Source organism: Oryctolagus cuniculus, chromosome 7 (assembly GCF_051225735.1).
Source record: "Oryctolagus cuniculus isolate XC-2025 breed Fujian yellow rabbit chromosome 7, ASM5122573v1, whole genome shotgun sequence".
NCBI classification, from domain to species: domain Eukaryota; kingdom Metazoa; phylum Chordata; class Mammalia; order Lagomorpha; family Leporidae; genus Oryctolagus; species Oryctolagus cuniculus.
Genome location: NC_142873.1, coordinates 42,265,930 through 42,274,748, shown reverse-complemented (window position 1 = coordinate 42,274,748; position 8,819 = coordinate 42,265,930). Strand labels below are relative to the sequence as shown.

At 59.4% G+C, this 8,819-nt stretch overlaps 1 long non-coding RNA gene across 1 annotated transcript; it reads right to left on the bottom strand.

Moving 5' to 3' along the window:
- Positions 1-1,594: 1,594 nt before the first annotated feature.
- Positions 1,595-7,299, bottom strand: LOC149125484 (uncharacterized). The gene is made up of 2 exons (XR_016210535.1): positions 7,151-7,299; positions 1,595-3,186 (listed from the first exon to the last, which is right to left on the bottom strand). It is a non-coding gene; the product is annotated as an uncharacterized LOC149125484 (long non-coding RNA).
- Positions 7,300-8,819: the final 1,520 nt, after the last annotated feature.

The window sequence follows — 8,819 nt, the reverse complement described above, 5'->3', positions numbered from 1 at the left end:
TATTATATCTGTTTCCTCTTGGAGTTTTGGAAAGCGATTTTTCCTTTTCTTAATATGACTTGAAGTTAGACAGCAGGAAGAACTTTCTCCTAAGAGATAAGCCAGCCAGGAGAAAGTGACTGTAGGGGCATCAGATAGCTTGCTAAGGAAATAGTAGGAACCAGATAAGGGGTTGGGACTCCTGGCTCTCCCGAGGAGAGGGCGGAGGGCTTTGGGGAGTGATCTAGACAGACTGTGCAGGGGGGATGCCAAAGAGCAGAGTCTCTGTCTTCCAAGTTCTGAGGACCAGGCGCCCCTGGAGCCTGCTGGGCCTGTGTCCAGCGCCCCAAGCCTTCCCGGGAGGAGGAGATTGATGGCTGTCATTGGGGGAATCAATATGATTTTCTTTTTTTTTTCCTCTCTGACTCTGAGAAGCCAAGTTTCCTCCTCCCCCCTCCTCGTTATTACACAGCCCCTCCCCACCCTGAGCTGATCGAGATGGGAATGGAGGGCCATGGAATTAAATTCTGGGGTTGTTTTCTGGTTAAATCAACCGAAGCTAACATGATGGAAAGGTGAGAGGGAGAGGCTGATTGATGGAAGCGACAGGAGCCGGGGGGTGGGGGGGCAGAAGAGAGGGCCCGGGGGCAGGGCAGGGAGGACAGGGCTTGGGCCCATGGAGGGCAGAGTGAGAAGGGGCTCCCTGGGAGGGGCGGGGCAGGGGAGAGGAGTGGGAGCAGGGATGGGCAGGCTCGCTCTCTGCTGAGGACTCAGATCTGTGGCCAGAGGGACTGAGGTGGAAAACATGGTCTCCTGTGTGTTTCTCCAGGTGTCGTCGGTATTTACTCCCCTGGAGAGCTCGGCCTGCCCCTGGCTTGCCTTCACCCCATCCCGTCTCCCTCGTTGAAGGGTTCCAGGGCCATGGCAATGGGAACAAGGAGATGCGAAGGCCAAAGTACACCCCTTAGGAAGAACTGCTCTCCTCTGCTCCCTGCCCCCTTGATTGAGGCCCCTTCCAGTGCCAGGGTCGGGGATCGTGGCTGGAGCAGACTCTGCAGGGGTGCAGGGACCTGGACACTGGCCTGGAACTCCCTGGGGTCCTTCAGCCCACCCCCGGCCTGCACAAGCTCTCCTGGAAGTGGCCTCTGCAAAACTGCCAGACAGCAGGCCAGGCCCTTCGGCAGCCCCACCTCCTGCCACTGTGCCAGCTCCTGGGGAGTCCCTGACACTGCTCCCCTCCAGGCCTGGCGAGGCTTTTCGCTTTAACTCCCCTTCCCCTGCCTTCAGGGGGCCGGATGAGAGCAGTTCCCCACCTGCCCCTCTGGCTGTCCAGTGTGCACTGTGGTTGCTGGCCTGGGCACAGCATGCTGGGTGTGGGGCTAGGCAGCTGGATTCTTGGTTCAGACGTTGCTCTCTGTTTCTTCCCCAAGACATGAGCCAGTGGCCTGGTGCCCAGGCCCCTATGATGAGCTTGCTGCCTGCAGCCCAGTGCCTGCACGGGGGCTGCTCTGTAACAGAGTGACGTGGGAACAAACCCAGAGTTAGCCCTGCCCTGCCCAGCTCCCCACACGCAGCCACTCCAACTACCCTCACTCACAATAAGCAGCCTTAGCACTTTTTTTTTTTTTTAAGATTTATTTATTTGAAAATAAGAGTTACACAGAGAGAGAAGGAGAGGCAGAGAGAGAGAGGTCTTCCATCCGCTGGTTCACTCCCCAGTTGGCCCCAACTGCCGGGGCTGCGCCGATCCAAAGCCAGGAGCCAGGAGCTTCCTCCGGGTCTCCCACATGGGTGCAGGGGCCCAAGGACTTGGGCCATCTTCCACTGCTTTCCCAGGCCACAGCACAGAGCTGGATCGGAAATGGAGCAGCCGGGTCTCGAAACGACACCCATATGGGATGCTGGCACTACAGGCGGCAGCTTTACCCGCTATGCCACAGCGCCAGCCCCACCTTAGCACATTTTAAATGGCCCTCAAAACTCTCAAATTGGGGCTGGCATTGTGGCACAAGTGCAGTGGGTTAAGCTGCAGCCTGCAACGCCCTCGCCGGCATCCCATATCAGAGACAGTTTGAGTCCCTGCTGCTCTGCTTCTAATCCAGCTCCCTGCTAATGCACTTGGGAAAGCAATGGATGATGGCCCAAGTGCTTGGGCCCCTGACACCCACAAGGGAGACTTGGCTGGAGGTCCAGGCTCTTGGTTTCTGCCTGGCCTAGCCCTGGCTGTTGCAGTCATTTGGAGAGTGGATGGAAGATCTCTCTCTCTCTCCCCCTTCCTCTCTTTCTTTCAAATACATGAGTAAATAAATCATTTTTAAAAAACAAAAGACAATCCAACTTTTCCAACTTTATTTCCATTAACTGTCCCTGGTCTGATCAGTCCCTTCAGCTCTCCTGATCCAGTGACACTAGTCCAGGCCAAGCGGGATGGGGGTGGGGACTCCCTCTCTGTCTGGGGACAGGAGTGGGCAGCAGGGGGCCCTCTCCTCTCTGGGGCTTGGAGCTGGCTCTGGTGATTCCGGCATCCACCGCACGGGGGACTGAAGGAGGGGCAGGGAGGGATGGGGAACAGCCCCTTTTGCTCAGCTCCCCTGCCCGCCAGGGCACAGCCCCGGGCCTCTCTCTGGAGTCAACCGAAGGATGCTCCATTTGAGCCGCAAGGAGAGCCTTCCTGTTTGACTTAGCATCTGTTTTTCATCCTTGAGTAAACAACACAAGAGCCGCCTTTCAGAGCCTATTGACTTTGCATCAAGACCTCACTGTCCTGCCTGCGTCCTGTGGCCCTCACTTGGGCCTCTGTAGCCATGGACATGGAGACAGGCAGGACCTGAAGACGCGGGGAAGGAGTCAGACCTTAGGCAGGGCTTCCCAAGGGGCTGCCAGGCGGGCAGGGACAAGGGGATGGTGCCATCCCTTCCCTGGGCACCAGGGCGAAGGCCTTTCTCGTCCCCACTCTTCCCTTGCTTTTCGGCCGGGGATCTGGCCTGAGTCCCGGCAGCCCATGGAAGGAAGTCTGGGCAACCTGGCTGGTTGCGGGAGGCCCGGCCGATCCAACGCGACAGAAGAGTTCCCGCCACTCAGCGTCCTTGCCCGCTGTGGAGAGAGAAGGGTCATTCCAACTCTAGTCCCACATCCACATGGCGCCCTCGCGACTCCTGGGGTGGTGGCTGAGGCTGGACTCCACTGGAGGGGAGGGACTCGGGGCAACTGCAGAGTGAGGAAGAGGAAGAGACCAGAAGAGGGAGAGGAGTGAGTGGATGAAGCCAAGGGAAGAGGACATCCCCGAGTGGGGATGGCAGCCCTGGAATGCGGCGGCCCGCGGCTGGGCGGGGGAGGGGAGGCTGCATGAGAGTGTGGAGCAGCCCTGGCTGTGGTCGGTCGGTGCAGACTCTTCATGTCCCATTAGCGGCAATGGAAGGTGACATGTGGGGATCGATACCAATCGAGGCAACAGACTCCCAGTAATAAACCCATTTCACTCACACTTCTCCGCCCCCGCCGCAGCGCCAGAGCGAGCCAGGCCTTCCCACCCCTGGGCGGCTCTCACCCCAGGCACCAGCACAAGGGGTAGGGCCCCCATACGTGTAGGAGGAGCGCCAGCAGGGTTGGGGGTCCTGCTTCTGGCTCTGTGGGGGCCGGCCCTGGGTCTGCCACCTGCAGTCTCAAACCCGACCCCTTCCTTCTCCTCTCTGGGGGTGGAGAGGAGGCCTGGGTATTTGCAAGGCAGAGCTGGGGTGAGCTCGGGGATTTGTTGATCAGCTCAGCTCAGCCCCGGGGGAACAGGTGAAGGCATCGTCGCGGGCTCTCGTGCGTGGCTCGGTGTGGGTGTCTGAGTGGGCCTGGGTGTGTGTGTGTGTGTGTCTGGGCATCCGTGACAGGAGTGTGCGGCTCTCTGTGGGCCTCCGCCTCTGCGTCTGTGCTAGCTCCGTGTCCGCCTTGTCTGTGTGTGGTGCCGACGCGTGAGTCCGGGTTGCCGTGGGTGTGTGCGCTGGGCGTGTGTGCTGTGCTTTTGGGAGACTGAATGGTTGTCACCGTGTGTACGTACAGCTGTCTCTCTCTGTGTGCGGCTGTGCCTGGGTCCGTCTCCCTGTACGGGTGGGAAAACGTGGCTGGCCTCCCACAACTCAGGCCTAACCCCTGTCCCTAAGCTGCCCCGGGAGCTGGAGCCGTGAGAGCCCTGTCCTCCAGGTGGGGGAAGGGGGTGCTCCACAGTCTCCTGCTTTATATGGGGCTGAGAAGTCCCCGAGACACGGGAAGAGTGGGGCAGTTGATCACGCTGCTTCTAGACCGGGACATGCAGGAGCCCAGTGTGAGTTGCAGGGCTGGTGTCGGGGAAGAAAGCATGGAAGCCAGGTGGGGAGAGCAGAAGGGGGACATGGAAAGGTCAAGCATTTGAATGGAGGGGAACCAGAAAATAAAAGAGGCAGTGGGAGCAGCAGGAGGAATGCTGGTTAGACTAAAGGTGGAACTTTCCCAGGGCATGGAGGAGAGCAGTGGTTCTGGACACTTAGGACAAGAGATTAGTTCTCTCCAGGTCTGGAAATCCCTAGAAGATAGTTGCATTGGGCCCCTTGGGAGACAACGGCAGGAAGAGAGCGATGCTTGCCTGCTTGTGAATGGTGGGGGGCACCCCGACAAAGGTCCCTGGGGGCTCCCTCGTGCATGTACATCCCACACTGCCCTTTGTGTCCTATTGGGTGGGGAAGAGAGCAGAGCTCACAGAGGGGACTGCCCTGCCTTCCCCAGCAGGTTGGGGGGGGGGTGGCGCGACGGCCCTGGGCAATGCATCAGGAGGCTTTGGAGATGGGGACCTGGTTTATAATCTCCTGGAGCCACTGAACTTGGGGAGGCTCTGAGCCTATGAGCCTATTCCCTTGTGATCACCATGCAATCCCCAGCCCTGCTGGGTGTCTGTCACTTGACAGCCCCTCCAGGCTGCCAGGGACTTAGGGGCGGGCATGTTCCCTTGGTCCTACAGGCCCTCACCTGGCCTCAGGGTGCTAACCTTGAGAGGTGTCATTCCTGTGTCTGCTCTCTGCCCTCTGGCTCCTGGGCCGTGCCTGAGCCGCTGCAGCTGAGCGCTGGGAGATGGTGCGGCACTGAATCTCTTCCAGGACCCCACACTCTCCATTCTGCCCCTGGGCCTTGTCCCTCCATCTTTTGGGTGCTGTTCAGGCCTGGTCCTCGGATGGGTCTTGACTCTTTCTCTCTGAGTGAGGGTTCAGGGAGCCAAGAGTGACTGTTTCTCAGACTGGGGGCTCCCTGGGCAAGGGGCACGCGCTCTTTCCCTAATTGACCTTCCTCTTCCAGCTGGAGCCCAGGGGTGCTGCCTGAGCACTGTGGGGGTGCAGGAGGAGGGAACGGGGTTCATGGAGACCAATCAGGAAGGTGCGAGAGAGGCAGGCGGGCAGGAGGGACTTGCTCAGGGCTGCAGGGAGGCAGGGATGAACCAGCGTCACCCATGGCCCAAGGAGCCCTGATGGAGCAACCAGATGGGTGGAGGCAAGGCTCGAGGCTAGGGGTAGAAACTGGGCACCAGGGCACCCAATTCGGGGAGCAGGAGGGCTGGGTGGCGGGTGAGGCACTCAGAGGCTGAGGCTCCAGGCCTCTGGCGCCCGTGTCCCCCCGGGCATTCTCCTTCCCTCTGTCCTCTCCAGGATCTCTGCGCAGCTGGGATGCACGGGCATCTCCGTGTCTGGAGCCAGGAAGGACTTCTCGGAAGAGGAGAACGCAGGGGATCTGAGCCCCCCCCCCGCCTCTGCCCCAAACACCAAGCCAGGGCAACCTAACCAAACTCTCTCTCTTCTGTGTTAAGGAGCTCTGTGTCAGCTTGATAGGAAAAAACAAGAGGGAGAGGGAAGGGAAGCCAGGAGAAAGCAGAGCTCAAATGAGAACCGAGATAAAGCAATTACCTGATCAATACGGGTGAAATTGAGTAATCTAGCAGATCAATACCCTAGGCAGGAGGCTGGGAGAGGGCGCCCCCTGCTCTCAGCCCCACTCCCCTGCCCACCCCTGTTCTCCCTCCTCCCCTACTTGCTCCAGCTGCAGCCCCCCACCTCGGGAATCCATCTGAAGTCTGCCTTCCCCCTCTGCATCTGCGCCCAGACCCCCTCTCCGCCTCAGCGCACTCGCTTCCTTCTCCTCCCCAACCAAACACATCCACTTTCTCCACAGCCCTTCTGGGCTGAAGCCTGCCCCTTCTCCCCACTATCCTGCTGTGAGGGTTGTAGCCCAGGCCAGCTGCAGGGCCCAGCCCCACCTCTGCGTCCTGGGGCAGGTGTGGGAGGCCGCAGCCCGGCCCAGCCAGGACAAGAACTAGCTTTGCAGAGACCAGATTTCCACCGTCAGCTTCCCCTGTTCTTGTACTCTGTGAGCCGTGACACAACCTAATCATTGCATTTCTGGGGCCCTGGCGGTTTGGGAGGGGGAGCAGGGAGGAGGCCCCAGCTTCTGCTGGCCCGAGAGGGGCTGGCATTGGCAGTGCAGTGCCCCGCTCTGGCTGGAGACTCCGCATTTAGAAGGGGATTGGGGCTCTGGTTTTCGCTCAGCCGGGAAAGGGGGCAGAGTGAGGACTTGCACAGTGTCGCGGGAACATCTGAGTTCCGGCCAGCCCAGGTCCCCAGGTCGGCGTGGAAAATTCTGTCCCAGCTTGCTAGGGGCCACCAGGAGGGTGGCGGCACTGTGGAAAGAGCACTGTGGTAGGAGTCAGAGCTTTCGGATTAGCCCAGCCGGGCCAGGAGTGGGCTTATTTGGCTTTGTAATTGCAGGACAGGGCCTGGGAGCCAGCTGGCACTCAGGAAATGTTAGCTGAGTGACTGACTGACTGTCGCTGCCTTGCATTTCGGTTCATTATGCTGGCCTGTCTCCCCCCCCAACCTGTGAGCCCCCTCAGAGCAGGGACGTGTGTCTGCCCGCATACATCCAACAGCTCTTCTGCGAATGTTTGTTTCACAAATGACCGTCTCCCTCTGGCTGTCAGGTGGGTCCAGGGGGCTCAAACACTCATCCCACAGGTCCCCTCAGAGGGACCAGGCGCTTCTGTAATGCAACTCAATCCCCCACCCCTTCCTGCCAGGCTGTGGGCACCACTGGGAGCAAGGGAGGGGCTGGAGAAGAGCGCGGACTTTGGATCCGGGAACTCAGGTGAGTCCTGCAGGGTTTGACTCACCTTTGACCTTGGGTAACTCACGGAACTTTGTTGGCCTTTGTCTTCGTCATCTGCGAAATGGGGTAAAAATAGCTCCTCCTGCAGAAGGCGATTTCGTGCATCCAGTGAGTTAACAGGGTTGTAGGAGAACGTGCGAATGCTTGGTACTGCTGTTATCAACGTGGGTTAGGAGAGTCTGGTCAGCAGAGGGGCAGAATTTCAGCACACGCAGACAACGAGCGCCTCTGGCTGGGCCACGCGCAGGAGAATAACGACAAATTTCCCACACCTGTCACATTCTGAAGACAGACTGACATCTGCGTATCTCAGCTTCCCCTCCTCTCCCTTACTGAGGGGCAAAGAAGAGGGTGCCTGAGCACTGGGGGGTGCGCAGAGGGAGACAGGGTTCATAGAGACGGGTCAGGAAGGGAGAGAGAGGAAGGCGGGCAGGAGCGACTTGCCCAGGGCTGCAGGGCATGGTTAAGCCACCCCCTGGGACACCTGCACCCTATGTATTAGTGCCAGGATCAAGTCCCGCCTCCGTTTCCCATCCAGCTTCTTACTAATGCACACCCAGGGAGGCAGCAGGTGATGGTTCAAGAACCTGAGTCCCTGCTGTCCATGTGGATGGAGTCCATGGCTCCTGGCTTTGGCCTGGGCCAGCCCCAGCTGTTGTGGGCCATTTGGGCAGTGAACCAGTGGAGGAACAATCGCTTTTTCTCTTGCTCTGCCTCTCAAATAAAAAATAAGTAGTAGGAAGAAGCCACTGAAGTCTCAAGACATTGGGAAGAACGTGAATGCCCACCCCACCTGTTTACGGTACTCCTTGAGGAATGCTGGGAAGAAGCAGAAGGCAGTGTTAAGGACACACTGGAACAAAGGGTCCCCCCTGCAGCCAGAGGCCGGTGGAGGCTGGCCTCTGCCCCTGGAGAGAGAGGGCTCTTAGGTGAGAGGCCAGCAGCTTCCTCCCTTGCTGGTCCCAGGTTGCAAGGCTCCTGCGGCCTCCTGGCTGGGTCTTGTTAATGCAGGACAGGCATCCAACAGGCCCTAGGGGAATGTTAGCCGCTGGGGGGAGGGTCCCCACCTGCACAGCTGCCACCAGGGCAGATGCCTGCAGCTGCTCGGCCCAGACCGGCCCTTCTCACTGTACGCGCGGCATCCACTGGGTTTAGGTTTCCCTCCCCACTGTCTGCCTAACCAGATTCCCCAGGTCCTGGAGCTGGTCTGAGGGCAGAGGGTGGGGCCCCCTCCGCCTCCCATCAACCCGGGCCCAGTCAGTCGGGGTTGGGGTGGACCCGGCCTTGCTGAAGGTTCATCCGCATTCTGGCAAGGCTGCGATCTTTCTTCATCAGTCCCAGCAGCCAGCACCTGGAGCCTGTCTGACCAGGGCTAAGGGCCCCCTCCCCGGGCTGGCCCCTAGGTGCTTGCTCCCTTCTCCTTGACTTGCTGCGTTCTTGGGACATGTGGCCTGACCTGGAGAAACACTTAGAGCTGGGCCTCTCCCACCCACCTGTAGGTCCAAGTCTGAGCTTCTGCGAGGAAAGGAACCACCCCCGCCCCCTCCAAGATCCAAGATCCAAGATCCTGGGGTCAGGAGACTCCTGTTTGAAGCAGGAAGTCGCCCACTCTGGGCCTCACTTCTCTCATCTGTAGATCAAGGATCTTAGTATCTATCTCCTCCTGAGAGGAG